The following is an 8,614-nucleotide window of genomic DNA, read 5'->3' on the forward strand; positions in this document are numbered from 1 at the left end:
AAATCCCCGTTCTTTATTCTTTCCTCCACCTTTTAATAACTTGCACATTCTCTGAGAACATCAAGAAGAAATGCGCAATTCACTGTTTCATCTGTTTTTAGAAGTTGATGCGCACTGAGAAAATAAGGACTTTGATGATTTCTACAGTACACAAGCTGTTCTGCACCCAGTATTTGAGAGTGAATGCATTGCTTTATATAAAATAATGAGGCTTATGGAATATTATTTGAGAAGGGCAAAAAGTCAGAGTTCATTCTTAAGATGCTATTCTGGGCTTTGCTGGTTGTCCCCTCCCCTTCTTCCCGTTACATGTGTCAGGCTGTTTTAAAGCCTTTCTTAGAGGCATTGCCTGTTGGCTGCAGCCCAGGCTGGGGATTGTGCCTGGGCTGTGCCAGTGCTCCTGCTGGGACTTAAACCTGGAGGATCATGGCTAGAGGGTATTGCCCCCTGCTCACGGTCACACCATTTCCAGTGTTTGGGGTCAGGAAGGAATTTTACCCAGTGGTCAGATTAGTATGGACTTGTGGTGGTTTTTGCAATCCTCTGTTGTGGGAGGGTATGGGATCTCTTGAGCTTATATTAACCTTTTATTAGAAGCAAGGTGTTTCCTAACATGGCTTGCCTGCTTTGTGTGGAAGGTCCAGGTGTTATGTCTTGTGTTGTGTCAGGGTTGATGGTAGTTTTACAAACACCCCCTCTCCACGTTACATCTATTGCACAATTACCTGGTTAACTGTGCAATTAATTTAGACCAGCAACGCGTGCAAATGAACTATTGCACCTTAAAAGGGTCCAACCAACCATAAAGTTATTGCTGGAAAATGCATAATAACTTTATAGCTGATTTCTATCCAGCTTTAATTTGCATGCGTTGCTTGTGCCCCATGGCTGGGAGACCTATGGCTGGAAGACCCTGGCTGCTGCAATCTCTCAGCTGGGGGGTGCCTCACGTGTAGCCAGGGCTGACAGTCCTGCAGCTGATAGGACTCAGCCCCAGACGCACCCCACACTGACAGGACACAGTGTGGGGTGCAGCCTGGACTGAGTCCCATAAGCTGCAGGACTTGCACCTGCGGGAGCTTGCTATTTGCTCGTGTACGGGGGCCTGAGATGGTGATCGCGGACTCCTCTTATACCAGCAATAAAGCATGATAGGATCTTACGCTGGATCCCACAATCACATCTCCTGCCTTGCGAGTGTGGCATGGTAGGAAACACGACTGTGTGGATCACACGTTAGATCCCATCGCACCTTCACCTGCACGTGCAGCTAAGCCCGAAGAGTTTAGATTATGGATTTGTATGGGATGGTTTGGATAGGGATGATCTTGCCTCAGGCAGGGGGTTGGACTAGATGACATTTGGAGGTCCCTTCCAGCCTGACTCGTCTATGATTCTAGGTCGGCTGAAGCCAATGAAACTGCAATAAGGACAGGATTTGGCCCTCAATGAATATATAAGCCTAGATATTCGGGAGCGACAACAAAAGGTGGTGCCTTCAACGAAGCTGTATTTTGCCCATTATTACTGGTACTACAGACAGTACCGCAACGTGCTGTGAAAATTATCAGATGCATCAAGTTGGTCAGATGGGTACCAAGACCAGCTGCTTCTTTTAATTGAAGTGATAGGAGTAGACACAATCAGAATAAGAGGGAGACACTGAGCGTACTCTTGAGCACATTATATGTAGCATGTTTTAAAAATGTTTTTTCCTGAATTTGGGGCTCGTACATCTGCTAACCGGCTGGCCTGGAAATTGAGTGGCATTTGAGCAGAGCAGAGCAGGAGACAGTGCCAGTCAACCATGGAAATATGGAGTTAGGGCTCAGCAGCTCACACCCTTGGAATCGGTTATCCAACCATTCATCTTAGCCACCATAACAACTGCAAAAATCAATTCTGCAGCTTTCCTCTAGTCTTGGGCTTTGCATGGCAAAGCAATTATTTAAATTAATTATTTAGTGAGTGTTTTCAGGAACTTTAAAATATAGCAGCTAGCTGGTTCCTTGGGTTTTGTCTGTGATCATTAAATTTTTTAAAACCAGCACCTCAGATGCATACATTTGTGATTTAACACAAACAGTTGTAAGAAATATCAATATAAATAGTAGACAATGAAATACAGCTTTTCACTTCATTAATTTCTGTATCTTCGGGTACTGCAGGTGCACGTTAATGAATTACATGACTAGTAAAACACAATTAAATGCAGCTGCATATGTTTACAAAACTGCAGAACCAAATTACAGGTATCAGTAGCACCCATAATTCATCCATAATTGACAATTTTCATATTACCGGAATAAGGAATCAAGTCATGCAGATGATTACTGCATTTGCCTTTGAGCACTAGAGACCCAGGTTCATTTCCTATGCAGCACCACAAATGAAACAAATTACATGCTTTCAGGTTAAGATAGACCTGAAAGCAAAAGCACCACTGAAAGACAGCCAAAAAACAAATCATTCAGGTTCTATTTAACTGTCAATAAAGGTTTGTGAATGGGTGACAGTTGACATAACTTAAATATATTGTTAATAAAGTAGCAGACTTTACACATGAATCATCATGTCTCAGACACGGGGCCAGGTTCTGATTTGAGTTATAAGGGTGTAATAAGCCTGAAGAAAACACTCATTGGCATTCCTCCACATTTTACAGAGGCATAAATGACAGCAGGATTTGTGTCTATTTTATCCCCCTTTTATCTACAAAGCCACGATGACCTCTTCTGGGATGGACCTTCTGCATCATTAACAACCATCTGCATGAAGGCAATTTTTATTCCACTGCATGAATCCCAACATGACCTCCCAATAAACAGGAGGAGGGTACTTCAGGCATGCACGCCTTCCCCTACAGCCTGACCTAACTGAAGTGGGTGCCGTTGCCATTAACTTCCAGAGAATTTGCTTTTTCCATTAAGAAGCAGAGTGGCTTATGTAGAAACCATTTACTCTTGAACAAAGCTCACTTCCACCAAGCCAGGAATGTATTAGCTCTCATTACCTTAAATAACCATATTGGGCATCACAACATCAACATGCCCTCAGAAGAGAAAACTAGATTTATGTGAACAGCCGCTAGATTCATATCCCAGGTTCATCCAAGTACAATAGAAAGCCTGTTGTTATCCCAAGTTATATTTAACAAGACATACACATAGGCTGTGTAATCCAGTTCTGTTCCTGGTTTTGCCATTTGTGTTGGGGCTGGATAGGATGCACCTGAGGGTGCTGAGGGAGTTGGCTGATGTGACTGCAGAGCTGCTGGCCATCATCTCTGAAAACTCATGCTGAGTGAGAGAGGCCCTGGATGATTGGTAAAAGGGCAAATATAGTGTCCATCTTTAAGAAAGAGAAGAAGGAGGATCCAGGGAACTACAGACCAGTCAGCCTCACTTCAGTCCCCAGAAAAATCATGGAGCAGATCCTCAAGGAAGCCAGTGGACAATAAGCTGAATATAAGCCAGCAGTGTGGCCTTGTTATGAAGAAGATTAATGGCATACTGGGCTGAATTGGTAGGAGTGTTGCCAGCAGGTCAAGGGAAGTGATTCTTCCCCTCTATTCTGCACCAGTGTCCGGTTTTGGGCCCCCCACTACAGAAAGGACGTGGACAAATTGGAGAGAGTCCAGCAGAGGGTGACAAAAATGGTTTGGGAGCTGGAGGACATGACTTGAGGAGAGACTGATTTAGTCTGGAGAAGAGAAGACTGAGGGGGATTGAATAGCAGCCGTCAACTCCCTGCCGGGGGGCTGCACAGAGGATGGAGCTGGACTGTTTTCACTGGTGGCAGATGACAGGACAAGGAGCAATGGGCTCAAGTTGCAGCAAGGGAAGTTTAGGTTAGATATTAAGAAAAACTCTCTCTCTAAGAGGGCAGTAAAGCACTGGAACAGGTTACCCAGAGAGATTGTGGAATCTCCATTCCTGGAGATTTTTAAGACCTGACGTGGCTGAGACCTGACAAAGCCCTGACTGGGATGAAGTAGTTGGGGCTGGTCCTGCCTTCAGCAGGGGGTTGGACTAGATGTGACTTCCTGAGGTCTCTTCCACCTTCATTGTCTGTGATTCTGTAATTTATCTCTTCCCTCCCTCTGTGGGAGGGATTTAGGCTCCTAACTCCCAATGAAACCAATGCAAGTTAGAAACATAATTACCTCGAAAAATCTGGTCCCTCATCATGCTGAAATGAGGCTTTTCCTCCTAACCTTCGCCTGATTGACCATAAGGTCCTTGAGGGAGACACTGGCTCCTGCCATGTTTATATAATACCCTACACAATGGTGCCCCCATCTCCACTATGGCCCCTAAACCAGACTGTGAGACAAGTCATTATTTCAGTGTTGTCTGTTGATAGATTGAAATCTTAGAAACGTGAGGCTTCGAGGTTGCACTCTGCCCCTAAAGAGGCAGAAAGCAGCCTACCTTTCATAGAAAGTTCCCAGAGATTTTTAATGTCAGCACCAAAAAGAAAGCCAGGGACTTGTTAAGGACTCCATGGGAAGTCTCCCAAGTCGCACGCTGAGGCTGGATTTAACCCAGTTGTCATAGGAATGTGCATTTCCAAGGAGCTCCAACTTGGAAAGACACCACTAAGCAAAGCCCCTCGCATGCCAGCAGGCGTGATGGGGAACCAGCAAGCAAAAAGTTAATTGTGCTGAGAGCCCTGCAGAAAAATAACTGATAAAGAAGTAAACCTGTTAAATTAATAAATCTGCTGTGCAGCAGCTTAGCTCAATCCTACTGGATATATACATAAGACAAACCCTCATGACAAATACCTGATAAAGAAATAAGCCTATTTAAAAGGACCCCTCAGCTCCATTATTTTTAAATTTCTTTTTGTGTGCGGTTTATTTCTTTCTTTTTTGCAATATGCACCCATTGTCTGCAATACTTTATAGATGTTTCAATATTTATTCCTTTGTCCACAGCCTTTTTTTCTATTGGGTGATAATTGATTCTTTCCTTCTGTTTGTAAAAGCAAAAAATAATATTTTCCAGTAGTCTGGAAATAAAAGGCAGGCTGTTTAGTAATTTCTCAGTAGTGGGATTGCAGCTCTTATCTTTTTATTATTTTGAGCACTTCACATAGTGCCTATTACCACGTTATCAAAGGGCATTTTGCAAGGTGTTGGTTCAAAGCAAACACATTTTTGTGGCCCCAAAAGGGAAGCAATATGCTTGGGATCTCTGCAAGAACAAGTTGGCTATCCTTTAAGGATATGTAGCTAGGAATCTAGCTTCTGTTTGGGTTGCCTTGCAGATCTGTGTATCCATCCCCAACATGCTGAACTTCTGCATGTGTTTAACTTTATGCAACGTTAGCACTGAAATCAGAAGGGCTTGTCACAGGGGAGTTAAGCATATGTGCTGGTCTTTGAAGGGTTTGAGCCCACATGACAGGGAAGATGATGAAGGATGGAAGGGAGAAGAAGAGTGGACAGGAGAAGGGGGGGAAAACGAAGAATGAGTTAGACGTGAAGAGGGAAGTTACATTCTGTTATTGGATTTCAGTAATTAAAACCAATTCAAGCTACACCTCCAATTTGAGGCTTAATTGCCCGATAATTCATCTTTCAAGAGAGTTCTCACAACGTCGTAGGGCTGGACACCTTAAAATGGCTCTCTGGGTATCTTTCTGTCCACTGGGAAAATAATTAGAGATTGCAACGTGAACGCACGATAAAATATGATTGTGATTTTTTTTTTCCTTGCAGATAAGTATGGGCGAGACACAGCCAGGCTGATCTTCCCAAGGCAAAACAGGAACAATCTCACGAGAGCATCCGTTTGGAATTTTCTTCGGTGGATCTGTCTTACAATTTATAGCCAGAGTTTTATTTAGAAAATTTTAAAGCGCCATTTTGCAAAATTTATACTGACAAGTAGGTGTTTGTTATCTCTTTGGAAATGTAAAAGGATTTCTTTACAGCACACAATTTACATTTATGGGCACCATTACTGCCAAAAGGTCACAGGAACATGTTTTGCCATTGAGCCAAATTAATTCTCCTGTTCCTGGGTAAGGGCCTCATCTTATAAGATGCTGGCTGCCTCCGGAAGACACTCCATATTCCCCGAAGCCAATGGACTTTGAGGACACCCATGACCTTCAAACAGTGCTCAGCAATGCACTGCTTAGATGAGGCCCAGGAATAGTGAATTCTGCATCTGTGCAAGGAGCTGGACTAAATGACCCCTAAGGTCCCTTCCAACCCTAGGAATATGAACTCCTCACCTGAGGCCCAGCTTGCTGATGGCTAAATGCCTTTCTGCTCCCTTAAAATACGAGCCTGAACCTACTGATTCCCACGGGACAGGGTCAGAACATCACAATGATCACAGAAACAGGCATGGTTCTGTGAACTAAAAGCTGTTCTCTGATCCTTTAGAAAAAAGGCTGTTTTCCCCCCCAGACTCTTAATTTTTTTTTATTTTTATGCCCAGTGGTGTTTAACCTTTTGGTCCCATAGACTAGGTCAGGCCCTGCACTCCTGGACTGAGCACAATGCCACCTCTGTCCAGGCCCAAGTGCCTGGATCAGACCCCTCACCACCTTTGCCTGGATCTGGGCACCCGAATCCCAAATTGGGCATATCAAACAGATTCTAGCACCCTCCCATTCACCCAAATGCCATTGGCTAAACTGTCCCTCCAAGTGAACATTGGCAGAGTAACATCCCCACAAAGACTTCTGCATCATTTTCAGCACCAACACGGAGTCCCCAAGACCTGCGTCTCCAGCACAAGGGTGCAGGTGCACTTAGCTGCTGGCACAGCAGGTCATCTTTTGGCACACATTTCTCTGCAGCTCATCTCACCACCACAACCTGTTTTCCATATGTGCTCATGATGGACAGAGGAATGATTTCAGCCTTAGCAAAGCACACAGGCCTACCCACCCAGGGGCTTTGTATCAGCAGTGTCATACAACGCTGGGTAACACGCTCTATAAAAGCTAAGAATAGCAAATCCTTGCAAATTGTCTGAATCTGGAGTCTATGGATACACTGCTGAGAAGAACACAGAGCCTGTGTGTGCTGTGGTCCAGACTGCCTGCTTGCAATCCTCCTGACTGTGCATAAATGCACATGTATGCACACATGTGAACCCCACACGTGTGCATGGAGAGGGAAGGGCGGATTCCTCCACAGCACTGTTCCCTCCCTCTTACAGCCCCTACATTTTGCATATCGCGGGGGGGAAATCTTGTGTGTGGGAGGGGTAGTGTGCGGGAACAGTGGGAAGTGGGCAGGGAACACGCATAACACCTCGCTTCCAGCCCAGCTGGCTTAAAGTGAAAAAGCAAATGCAGTCTTAGAGGGGGTGTTCTCTTTTCAGTAGAGTCCTTTCCCTGCAAGGCCTGGAGGTGTCTCTCTGATGAAGTCCACCTGGTTTCTCCATGCATGGGCCTAGCTCCCACAGATCCTTCTATATAGCCCTTGGAGGACCAGCCAGGTTTGTTGGTAAACCTCATGACTTATTCTGGAGGTAGAGGGGCAAGTCCTAGTCCTCTGATGGAACAATAAGGGAGGAGCTCTACACGAAGATAAATCCTTTTTTTTTTTTTTTTTAATTTCTTCAAAGGAAGATGAAGGCGATGCAGTTAACACACCATTGAAAGGTATCACCAGCCTCCATCCACGCATCCCTCCCTCCCTCCCTCCTGCCACCAGGAGAAAGGAAGAATGGTAATGCATCTCTGCCTTAATGAAGCTACTTATATCCTGTAGTAGGAGGCCTTACCAGCTTCACTTAGCCTCCTAAGTGATATAACACAAATCTGTCACCGCAGATGGCTTAGCTGATAGCATCTGTGGTTGAAGTGCCGAGAAAGGAAGCCATACTTCTTACCACAGCCTATAAAAAGAAAACTCTCCTGCAGTAATATTTCACCACTGACAGCCCAGCATCTTGGTTAAAAAAAGAAACACTCGTGTATCCTAATATTCTGCCTTAGTAAATAATAAAATCAATCCTTACATTTGTAGCAAGCATGGTCAATACTTCCCCCATGAAGATAACTAGTAATCCCTCTCCATTTCTACGATAATCTTTAATAGGAGGACAACCAACACATTATGGTGCTGCAGATTTTCTATAAGTTTCAGGGGCATCTTTGTCTTTGTTATGTAAGAAAAAGAGGCAGGTTGCAGTTTTTATCGCCATTTCTCAACTCTAAGCTCATAGTGTGCATTATTCCTGCTGGCTTCGCTAATAGTTTATGTAGGATTTACATGCATGCATGTGTGTGTGCGCACGAACACACATGCACACACAGTTGTTCAGTTTATCACATGGCTGTCACCTCCCTGTGTATAATCATGTCCTATGTCTGTAATATATTGCCCAGGACTGCACAGCCTACTCACTAACCCATCTCTCTGGGATGTATTTTACCATATCATCCATATCAACTGTTCAGTAGCTTCAAACAGTTTATCTTATTTTTAACAGGGAAAATATTATGCTATAGTTTCATAGTTTCATAGTTGGCAGGGTCAGAAGGGACCTGAGCAGATCATCAAGTCCGACCCCCTGCCATGGCAGGAAAGAGTACTGGGGTCAAACGACCCCAGCAAGGTGATTGTCCAGCCTTGTCT

General features: G+C 44.3%; 1 protein-coding gene and 1 long non-coding RNA gene across 2 annotated transcripts in view; one reads left to right on the forward strand and one right to left on the reverse strand.

Moving 5' to 3' along the window:
• LOC109288989 overlaps nucleotides 1-459 on the forward strand; it is a 10,336-nt gene extending 9,877 nt beyond the window's left edge. Inside the window, exon 3 of the long non-coding RNA XR_002095274.1 lies at nucleotides 331-459. This is a non-coding gene — a long non-coding RNA (uncharacterized LOC109288989). The remainder of the gene's footprint in view (nucleotides 1-330) is intronic.
• FAM19A1 (family with sequence similarity 19 member A1, C-C motif chemokine like) overlaps nucleotides 1-8,614 on the reverse strand; it is a 388,227-nt gene that overhangs the window by 277,453 nt on the left and 102,160 nt on the right. The window lies entirely within an intron of this gene.

The sequence above is a fragment of the Gavialis gangeticus genome, unplaced genomic scaffold, assembly GCF_001723915.1.
Source record: "Gavialis gangeticus isolate Ggan-Ray unplaced genomic scaffold, GavGan_comp1, whole genome shotgun sequence".
Lineage (NCBI taxonomy): Eukaryota > Metazoa > Chordata > Crocodylia > Gavialidae > Gavialis > Gavialis gangeticus.